The sequence below is a fragment of the Chrysemys picta genome, chromosome 4, assembly GCF_011386835.1.
Source record: "Chrysemys picta bellii isolate R12L10 chromosome 4, ASM1138683v2, whole genome shotgun sequence".
NCBI classification, from domain to species: domain Eukaryota; kingdom Metazoa; phylum Chordata; order Testudines; family Emydidae; genus Chrysemys; species Chrysemys picta.
In genome coordinates this window covers 129,628,472-129,639,850 of record NC_088794.1, presented here as the reverse complement: position 1 = coordinate 129,639,850, position 11,379 = coordinate 129,628,472, and the positions used below count along the sequence as shown (strand labels likewise).

Here is an 11,379-nt window from a genome sequence, read left to right as displayed (position 1 = left end):
GAATCCACGTACATTTAAGGTCCCTTTACATTGCCAGAGCCTTGTAAAGCGATCTTAGTGTAAATGAAAATCAAGCTCTAGTGTTTGGGGCTTTCAAAAAAATATCTTTTAAAAAAACTTAGGTTCTGCCCTGCCTCTGATGATTCAGTGCAGATGTAGGGGCGTCAAAGTCTTCATTACATTTTGTTTAGAAGAGCAAAGAAATATCATTTATGTGCAATCAGCTCCGTGGTTCAATGCCCATTATGTCAGCTCTTTTCATCACAAGGCTTTAGGGACAGAAAAGCAGACATTTGTTAACCTGGGTTTACTGTATATTTGATTAAAAGGTATTTTTCACCATTAATGTTAATACATATTTTCTTAATTATAAAGGCCTAAAGGGATGTCAGGCCAAACAAACCATTAGATTGTCAGAACATTAATAATCTATTAGGATAAATAGAGCCTCTCATCCAGTATAATAGGCCGCAAAGCATAGTTTAAAATTAGAGCAGGGGACTGGTAGTCAAGATGCTAGGGTCTCTCTTCCCAACTCTGCCAGCAACCTGCTGTGTGACCTTGAGAATGTAGCTCCACCTTTATCTGCCTCAGTTTACCCATTCGTAAAAGTCTGCAGAGTGCTTTAAGATCTTCAGATGAAAGAGGCTACAAACCAGCAACGTATGTATTAATTATTTTCATTCTGAGAAGAAATTAGTGCATTTCAAATGTAAATAATGTGTTTTTTAAAAAAATCTGTAATGTCAGAAATGCTTTTTTTAAGAAACATATAATTATAAAATGAATAGAATATTGAGAAATAATTCAACCAATCTAACTGATTAATATACAGGTCATTAATTCTCAAGAGTCCTGAGTACGCCAATAGAAACTGCATCACTCAAAGAAATATATCCACAACCTATATTTTCTTTTCTGAGCAGGGAAGAGGAATTTTCCATTTTCCTCTCACAGTAATAATGACCCCAGCACAGAGCTTTTCCTGTGGATTAATGGTCAGCTGGGTTTAATACCCTGATGTCCTGGTTAGGGCCATCACTCCTCCACACCTGGTCATTATTCCAAGGAACTGCCCTGTGCGTTGCTTAAATCACTCTGAGGTTCCACTCTACTGGAATTAGAAGTTCACTCTCCAGGCCTACAGTTTGATGGCTAAATCACTGATTCTCTAGCCACTTTCTAGTTCAAATAGAAGCAAACACAGGGTGAAGCAGAGGAATTAAAAAAATATCCTCATATTGACAATGCTTTCAAATTGCAAACATCAACCTTTTTAAATCTATAGTTGTTCTGGGAGAAAAAAGCTATGGACTTGACGCTTTAGATCCCCACTTCAATAGTTTAGATTAGCTTTCTTTCTCAATTTAGATTAACTCCCAGATTTATAGGGCTCCGTGTGTAGCTGGAACCTAAAGACTCAGGGGCAGACTACCTGGAGTTTGTCTCAGGGCACACCTGCATTAGCAACTGTACATATGTTCATGTTGTGATTGTACCATAACCCCCCTGTATTATCCACACCTAAATCCCATATTCACATGTGTGAAGGCTAGTAGAGGGTGAGTAAACTAGTACCCCTGAGTGATGTGGATAAATGCACAATTGAGGTTGTGTCTCAGCCCTCTACCCATGCCAGTACAGTACAGTATGGCCAAGGGTAAGGAGCATGTACCAGGTCTCAAGTTTCAATAGTCCTTCACCCCCATTCCCACAATACACTGAACCTTTTTCTGCCTGTCCCTTGTCTAATCTATAAAGGTCCCTGTCCTCCCGTTTTCACCTGCCGTCATGAGCTGCACTGACCACATCAGAACAGCTACACTCTCTATAGACCAAAACAGGTGAACATGGATCCTGCTCTGAGAGCAGCCCCCTGGCTCGCCGACCACACCTTGGTGCTTATTAACGTATGATCAGAGTACACCATCCTCCACAACTTCAGTCTGGAGTGGCAGAACCATTCACCTGTGCTGGGGAATTTGAGAGAGGCTGGAACAGGTGGGCATTGAGTTGACTCTGGCCCAGAGCTAGGAACATATCAAGCACCTGAGGCTATTGTGCAGGAAGGCAGAAGACTCCAGCAGTCACTCCAGGAGGGCTCAGTGTAAATGCCCCTTCTACAAAAAGCTTGACCTAACACTGTTAAGGGCTCCCGGAGCCTGGAGTGGCTCACCAGCCCTTGCTCCACATTGCCAGCCTCACGGTCTGCCAGGATGCAGATGGGGACATGGGCAAGAAGCCAGCAAGAACTACCAAAGACGCCCTGAAAGACCTAGAGGACGAGAAGCATGTGATTTACACTTTTATCTGGAGAAGCCAGTTGAGGAAGCTCCCTTGACTGTCAGGATTGAGAACGTTCAACTGAACCTGATTACTAACCAGGCCAGTTTCCAAATTAATCAATGAGCTCAGCTGAGTTGTAGTAGCACTGCTTGATTGGAATGCTGAAGGAATCCATCAGGTCTGCTTTTGAGTTCAGCAGCAACAGCCAGTTGCAAGCTGGTCAATGCTCTTTGCTCCAGCTCTATTCCCAACTCTCTCCTGCTTTGTTCCTGTCCTGTTCCAGCCCTTCTCCAGTCCTGCCCCAGCTTTACTCCTTTCCTGTTCCAGCCCTTATTTCCCTTTCTGGATCCTAGCTCTGGACCCAACTCCTGGCTCTGGTTAGCGTCTCCTGACACCAGTTCAGACTGATGGCTTGGTTCCCAATTCCTGACTCAGGCTCTGACCCATTGTTCTGGTTTCCAGTTTCTGACTTCGTCTCTAACCCTTGGCCTGCGGTGCCAACTCCTGGTGCTCAAGCCTGGTTCTAACCATTGAACAAGACTTCCAGCTCCCCTGACACTGATGAACCCAAGGAGGAGCCTGAGCCATGGCAGTAACCAGAATCCACGGCCAGTAAGTTACAATGAACCACCACCCTCCCCACCAATATCCCCTCTTGCTCTGGTGCTATATTCCTGCTTTTAAACCCAGTCCCCACTCTGCTCCGCACCAAAACAGTCCCCAAGGAAGACACAGCTATAAATCAATTATTTGACTTCCGGTGAACCACTATTATGCACTTGGCTAAAACTATCTCTTAAAAACAGATTATTAATGAAAAGTCATTGTGCCCTTGTGTCTGTACATTTCTCAGCCAGCAGTCAGACAGCGATGGTCTTGGGGCCATGCAGACTGGGAGAAGGGATGGGATAAGTGGGTTAGAAAGGTGCCAGTTGGGGATGGGACAATTGTAGAAAACTTATAATTGTCTAAAGTTAGTAACAGATGTCTTTTGTCCCTTAGAAGATTACACAGTTTCAATGCTTCTCCCACGCCTCTGATCTATCATCTTACCGTCCCCTTACAAACAGGAGCCATGTGGAATTGGATGAGATGGTTAGGGTCAGGGCTGGCTCTAGCTTTTTTGCCGCCCCAAGCAAAAACAAAAGGGCGGCTGGACTGCCGAAGCAAAAAAAAAAAAAAGGGAGCCACAGGGAGCGTGTGAAGGGCGGTCAAGGCGGCTCCCAGGGGGCTGAAGGGCGGTGCTGCAGCCTGCTCCCAGCCAGGCGAGAGGTGCTCCCCCCTCCGGTGCCTCTCCTGGCTGGGCAGGCAGAGCCCCCAGGGGCTGCAGGAGGTGCTGGCTCAGCCGCTCCTTTAAAGGCGGCTTGGCCGGGCTGGGCTCAGAGCAGCGCGGGAGGCAGAGGCAGGTGCAGGTGGCGAGGAGTGGCGCGTCCCGGGGAGCCCGGCAACACGGTAAGCGGCGGGGATCGCTAGTTCCTGCCCCCTGGGCCGAGGTCCATGCCCTTGCAGGGCTGGGCTGGGACTTGCAGAGCGTGGGGAGCCGGCCGGGGGCTCCGGAGCTGCGGACCGGGCTGCCAAAGCAAAAAAAAAAATTAAAAAAGAACCACAGCAGGGAAACCGGAATGTGCCGCCCCAAGATTGGCCGGAATGCCGCCCCTTACAATGTGCTGCCCCAGGCACGTGCTTTTCGTCTGGTGCCTGGAGCCGGCCCTGGTTAGGGTGGAGGGGCATGGAATGGAAAGAGGGGATTGAAGTGGAGGGACATGGAAGGGGAGGAGGGGGTTGAGGGAGAGGGATGTATTAGCTCTGGAAAGGGAAGGGAACCGATGTAGAACACTTCGGTTGTCTGAGGAAAAAGTTAGTCACAGCAATCCTTTCTCCCTTGAAAGTTTACCAAATTTTTACTGTCCCTGTTATCTGGCTTCTCCCCACACCGAGCCATGCTGCACAAACCCAGGGAAATAGAGATAGGAGAAGGATCCAGTCTGGCAAGTGGAAAAACACAGTGAGGTATCCCTTTGCAGTGGAGAGTGAGGGGCTTGTGGTGCTGATCTGAAACCTCTGGGTTTCTTTCTTTTCTGTCCATTTCACCACTGATAGGCAGGCACCGGGGCAGGATTTTCTTGTGATGCCAGGTGAGTAGGGTTCAGTGGTTTGCAACTCCCTTTGCATGGAAACTTCATATGCTAGCTGAGCAGATAATCAATTTCCAGTCAAATTACCTCCCAGTCCTGTAAGCACATTTAACCAAATTTCTGGTGTAGCAGAAACTCTAACTGAGTCTTGAGATTCAACAGCAGTGCACATCTTCTTGGTACACCTTCATAACTGACCAAAACCCTCCATTCAGCAATATTTAGAAGCATGACCATTACCAGAAACATTTCGCTGGCATAGATTGCCAGATCTCCTCCACAGGACTGGAAAGCCACCTCTCTTTTCCACTCTGGTGCCTTGAAAGCCACTATGTTCTCCAAATGCTGGGCAGCCTTTAAAGAAGAAATTACAAACTGGTAATAGCCTCTGGAAGGAACTGTTCTTCCCTCCCCATGAGCCACTCTGAATATTTAAAAATGTTTAAAAAACTAGAACATTTTTCTTACCATTATTAGCCTCCGCTCCTTCCTCATGGGCTACAAAAATTGTCTGAGAAACAAGGATAGTCTAAAAGTTGTATTCCTGGAATGCTGAAACATATCAAAATTGTGGCCTTCTACAGCAAAGTTATGGGGGGCATTTCTCGGCTTCTACCAAAGGAAAAAATATATAATGCTAACCCTTGTCTTTGAATTGGCAGTCCCTTTAGCTCCTGAGAAGGAAACCATTCCATCAGGAGGGCAGGAGCAGCATCTCAGAGACAGCAGAGGCAGGCAGAAGAGGACAGTGGAAGAACAGCACATGGGGATGGACAGCAGAAACAAGAAGCAGTTTGAAGTCCTCAGGGCACAGGAGGAGCGGGCTTTTCAGCAGGAAGATACTTTGATGAACTGGGTCATGGAGCAGGAGGTACACGATAGGCTATGAGAGCATTCCCTAATGGAAAGGCTCATAGAACTGGTGGCCAAATGAGTTTCAGGTCTGCTTGCTATCATGGCCACTCCACCTGTCAATTAAACACCACCTCCACCACTGCATCCTCTTCCTCCTCCAGCTGCCATCCAGAGTGCTGCTGAGCTGGAGGACCTGCTTTCTAAAACCCTGCCCAAGTTACTGGAAGGAGATCATGGAGCTTGCGGGACTCCCAGGACCACACCCTCCAGCAACACCCAAAACTCCTTGCAGGGAAGACGCTCTCCTGAATGTGCAGAAGGGGAACAATGAGCATGTGGGAGTTCCTAAACCCCACCAAGTGATCACACCCAAGCCCCACGCAGGAGACATTCCCGGTTGTCCCAAGAGAATTTTCCCCCATCATTCCCTCCTTGTCAGGGGAGGAGAATGAGATGGGTGCAAAGATGCTAGCATTTGGTAGGTGTTCATGGATTCATTCCTATGTTTTAAATCTTGTTTGTTGACATATCTTTTTTTAAATGTTTTAATTCCACATTCCATATAGTAATTTTAATAAACGTTATAGTTTCCTTGATTTGTGTATGGACGCTCCTTCCTAAGTATGATGAATGGAAGATGTTTTCAGGTTTGGGACTGGGCCCCACAATTCACAGCACATGAAATGGAATAGTGTGACTGTTTGGTACCACCATACTGCAAACACTTTTCTGTCTGACCCATACATCTACCATCCCGCTGCCACCTCCAGTTCAGAAATATCTGAGGTCTCAAGGATACACAAGAGGAAGGGGAAAGTCCGGTTGGTGTTATTTGCTTACAGAAATCACTACTAGTTTTCAATGCAGAAGAACTCTTCAGCACAGAAGAGGGATAAATAAGTGTCCTTAAGGCTTAATTCACAGAAAATCAAAACAACAATTCCAGTAACAATACAGGCAAAGACAGTATCTGCCACTACCCTGTGATTAAATGGCCCCACCTTCTCCCACAACACTTTGCCCAGTTTCACCTTTAGTAGGGATTAGTGCTCCATAACAGCTGCTAAGTGCAGTTAGCACCACTGACGAAGAAGGTGTCCCTGGGCCAGGGCCGGTTCCAGGCACCAGCCAACCAAGCACGTGCTTGGGGCGGCACCTTGTAAGGGGCGGCCAATCTTGGAGTGGCGGGGGGCGCTCGGGGTTTTTTTGTTGTTGTTGTTTCGGCGGTGCGGCGCTGTTTTTTTTTTTCCCGGCGGTGCGGCGCTTGGGGGGGGGTGTTTCGGCGGCGCTCGGAGGGGTGTTTCGGCAGTGCGGTGCTCGGGGGGGTGTTTTGGTAGTGTGGCGCGGCACTCGGGGGGGGTGTTTCAGCGGTGCAGCGTGGCACTTTGGGGGGGAGGTGTTATGGCAGGGCGGCGCTCTTTTTTTTTTGCTTGGGGCGGCAAAAAAGTTAGAGCCGGCCCTGCCCTGGGCACAGGAAGATCTCATCCTCTGCCTCTCTCCTGTACCAAGATGTGCACATATGGCATCCCCAATTTCCTTTGTCTTCTGGGAACCAGGACCAGTGTGCACCTGGGTGCAATTCAGCTGCCTGTCCAGAGTTGGTAAGATAGGTTTGTCCTGAACCCACTGGGGACGGAAGCACTCCCCTTTGCCCTCGCAAACACTATGGAGTGCATAGTAGGTGATGGTTTGCCACACTGGCATTCAGACAGGTATGTAGGCAGTGCCAATGAGATTTCAGGCTACCAAACATTAACTCCACTGCCATTCTGCAGCTACTGAGTTTGTAAATGAATTCCCTTTTCCCAGGGTCATTGATGTTGGGTATGGTTTCTTGAGCCAAGTCAAGAGCAAGTATGCCAGGGCCCGCAAAATAACAGCTGGTGCAGACACACCATAGAGAACCATATCATAAAAAGTCCCTTCTTCCCCCTTCAAGTACAATCCCGATCTCAGCACCCTGGCATCATGAACCTTTCCAGTATTTCCCCACTTTTGTATTCATGAAGCTGCCTCTGTAGTCCACTAAGCCTTGCAGAACGAGTGAACAGTTACCTTTTTGGTGACATACTCACTTGCCCACTGTGGTGCACAGAGTATTGGGGTATGGTGCGATTGTTGGCCCCTGAGCAGTTTGGAAACCTCATTCTCTGAAATCCAGCTATTATTTCTGTAACTTTTCTTATGGCAGCCACTTGTGGGTAGACCACAGTGTTCATTGCCTTGCAAACTGCACAACCACGACCCCATCAGTGGACTTTCCAACCCCCAAATGGCTTGAAACAGATCTGTATCAGTCTGGTTTGGGCAACTTCCACAGGACAATAGCCAGCCTTGTTTTTGTAGCAATACGGGCATTCACCTTACCTGGACCATGTGAGCTGAATTATCATTGGCCCGCAAGGTCAGACATCTCCGACATGTCAGAAAATTCTGCCCAAATTCCATCCATCATCTTGCTGATCACCTATTCCACTGCTTAACCATTTATCCCTCAATAAGGAGCAAGAGCAGAACCAGATCATCATCCCATTGATCCATGTCTTCCACCCAGTTTGGCAGGGAGAAACCATGTGTATGTGTGTGTGATGGAGGAACCTGATCAGGAACTGCCATAGGCAAATGTGTGAAGGAGGGGATATTATTACCAACACACAGCAAAGCAGTTCCTAGGGTGTTTCTGTGTCTGCAAAGAACCCTGCGGTACTACCCCGAAATGGTAGCGCTAATGTTGCATAATGATGACAGTGTGGATGTGCGTATACAAGTGTGCACCGTGTTATACATGTGTCAAGCATTGTTAATATGGACATATGGCACAGGTATGGTGTGGGCGTGTACATAGTCCACTAACCGAGTATGCATGCCAGTATAGACTTAGCCTTAGTGGCAGCTGTAACCCTTTCTATGGAAGTGGAGAATGTAGGCCACACCAAACATCCAGGACCAAACGGGCAGATCAATTTATCTGACTGAGTAGCTGTTTTGATATTGGCGGTCTGCCAGTCAGGACAAAGGGTGGGTCATAGTAGGGGCTGAGTATCTATATCCACACTTTGCTGCAAAAAACACATGTATTCCCACCTTTACTCTTTTTACATTTTGGTTATTTAATAATGCCTTGGTTTAAATTTCAGGTAGCTGATGGAATTTGTTAACTCCAGCATGGGCTATTTTCATTTAGCTGTAATCAGGGGTATCTCTTTGTTTAAAAGAATCATATGAAGATACATATGAATTGCTTGTGACTTGCGCTAAAATACTGGGATTATGGAGAACCTCCAGCATTTATTTTCATAAGAGAATGTTTTATGAAAAAAAAATCATATTTAGAGCATGCTTGATAGCAACTGTAATTTATGAGGCAATGTTGACTTTGGGGGAGGTGGGCCCATCATCCAAGAATAGACAATGGGACACCTCTCCCGCTGAGAAAATGAGCTGCTGCTGCTTCCCATTCCGTTCATCTCCAGCATGAGTTGCACAGGGAACTAATTAAATAAACACATTCCAGTACATGCTGCTCCACTTCAACTCGGCCACATTGTAACAGGACAACTGGGTTTTATTTGTTTATAAAATAAGTGCTTTGTAGGACAATCAGACTAGCAGCTGCAGGAGAGGTTTTCAATGGAATTGCCAAACAGCAGCCACATAATGTGCAAGATACAATTCCAGCATGCAGATTTGTTTGGATACCAGGGAGGTCAGCTTCTAGCTTAGACAAAAACTAAAACACTGTCTAAGTCAGTGGTTTATTATGTCAGTGGCCTTGTCTGGAGTAGTGGTTTGCAGCTAATTGTTTAAAAGTGCTGTATCTACTAGTTATGACGTGGCTTAAGGAGCAAAGAAGCAGGGATCTAGACACACTTGTTTGTATATTAATAGGTTCACTGTGCAACCTCTTCCTTCTTGCCCCATATTGGAGGATTATGGGAATAAAAGAAGAAATTCTCTCTCAGTAGGGAAGTCAACCCATTGTCTTTTCTTGATGTTGGGCCAATTACATGATCAGACAGGCATGGTCTACATAATCTTTTACAGAAAATATCCTTTAATCAAATCAAAAGCTGGAGATTTCTCCTAATACCAGAAATTCAGCACATGACACATAAATGCACATGGATATTTATATGTTTTTTTTTCAGCTTAGGAGATGACCGTGAAAGTTAAGCAAAGCCAACTGGTATTACAGTACACCAACTTCAGTGGTACTACTGGGGTGAGTAAAGCTAGGAGAATTTGTCCCATTGGTAGAGCCCTACCAAATTCACAGTCCATTTTGGTAAATTTCATTGTCATCACATTTTTAAAATCTTGAATTTCACAGTTACAGATATTTAAATCTTAAATTTCACGGTGTTGTCACAAATCATGAAGATGTATTTTAAAATATAAACATGTAAAGCCCTTAAGTCAGCATTTCTCAAACTGGGAATCCCGATCCAAAAGGGGATCGCAAGGCTATTGTGGAGGGGGTCATGGTATTGCCAACCTTAGTCTGTGCTTCCTTCAGAGCTGGGAGTCCGAAGAGTGGTGGCAGTTGGCTCGGAGCCCAGCAGTGAAGGCAGCACTGCCACCAGCAGCAAGGCAGAAGTAAGGGTGGCATGGTATGTATTGCCACCCTTACTTCTGTGCTGCTACTGATGGCAGTGCTGTCTTCACAGCTGGGTGGCTGGAGAGCAGCAGCTGCTGACTGGGAACTCAGCTCTGAAGGCAATGCAGAAGTAAGTGTGGCATGGTATGGTATTGCCATCCTCGCTTCTACGCTGCTGCTGGCAGCAGTGCTACCTTCAGAGCTGGGCTTCAGCCAGCAGCTGCCGCTTTCTGGTCACCCAGCTCGGAAGGCAGCACAAAAGTAAGGGTGGTAATACCACAACTCCCCTACAATAGCCAGATTTCACAGTCTGTGATGCGTTTTTCACAGCCCTGAATTCGGTAAGGCCCTACCCATTGGACAGACAAATTCTTGATCACCTTATATTTTAAATGGGACAAACACAGAGAACACAACAAAACAGAATTATTGGTGAGGAGGAGAAGAGCAGATTACTGAGAAGTTTCCAAATCACTGGGCCCACAGACACCTCTGAAGGATAGGCAACTGATAAAGTAAGATCCATCAAGGTGATTATTCAAGTGAGTAAAGCCATCAGGAATGTCTTGGGGGATAGGGTCTGCTTGAGTGAAAGAAGACAGCAGTATTAAAGTGTATGTTTCTAAAATTTTATAGTCATAAGCTGAAATCCAGGCCCTATTGAAGTCAATGGGAATTTTGCCATTGACTGCAATGGAGCCAGAATTTCACCCAAGATTTTTAAAAATGGGTGCCTCAAGTTAGGCTCCTAAAGAAGTGATCTTCAGAAGTGCTGAGTACATAATAGGCCACAATGAACCTCAGTGGGTGAAGCAGCTTTGACAATCAGGCCACTTATTTAGATACCTAACTACTGACTTAAGAGTCTTAATTTTCTGCTCAACTGTCCTCCGAGGCTGGTCAAGCTAAGTTTGTTGGGGATCTCTCTGTAGGGTGAGCAGCAAGTAATCAGTCTCTTTCTGCAGGATACTGTAATAGCGTATAACTGCTGAATGTATGCCGTTATCACGCTGACTAACCATTGGGAGACTCACTGGTAGAGCCTGCCTGGAGTTTGCCTTAGGGGCATCTCTAACATTTTCTATGGAGGTGGAGTATCTGGCTTATGGTCCAAGCCATATATTCAGGCTTGAATGGTCTAGATGGTTGAGTAATTGTTTTGTCCTCGGGTTTTGCCAGTGACAACAAAGGGTGGCTCAAGGTTGGACTGAGAAGCTATGGCCATCCTCTGCTGCAAAGATAAGTTACACACCTCCCATTTTTGATTTTTAGTCATTTAATAAAGTTCAAGATTCATACTTGTTTGTGCGCTTTCCTGGATTGGCTATCTAGGGCAACTGGCAACTTGTTAAGGGTTATCACTGCAGATGTTTAAGTAGTAGTAGTAATAATTAATAACAATAAATGCAACCCAAGACCAGGTTAAAAGAAGTTTTGACTACTGGGATGAAATTGGTTCATGCACATTTAGCCATAAAGATTTTTAGTATTTATTGACTGTCCATA

At 46.0% G+C, this 11,379-nt stretch overlaps 1 long non-coding RNA gene across 1 annotated transcript; it reads left to right on the top strand.

Annotated features, from left to right (window-relative positions):
• The first annotated feature begins 2,090 nt into the window (after positions 1-2,090).
• On the top strand, positions 2,091-5,872 carry LOC135982755 (uncharacterized). Its single transcript, XR_010600304.1, has 2 exons — positions 2,091-2,898; positions 5,084-5,872. It is a non-coding gene; the product is annotated as an uncharacterized LOC135982755 (long non-coding RNA).
• The last annotated feature ends 5,507 nt before the right edge of the window (positions 5,873-11,379 follow it).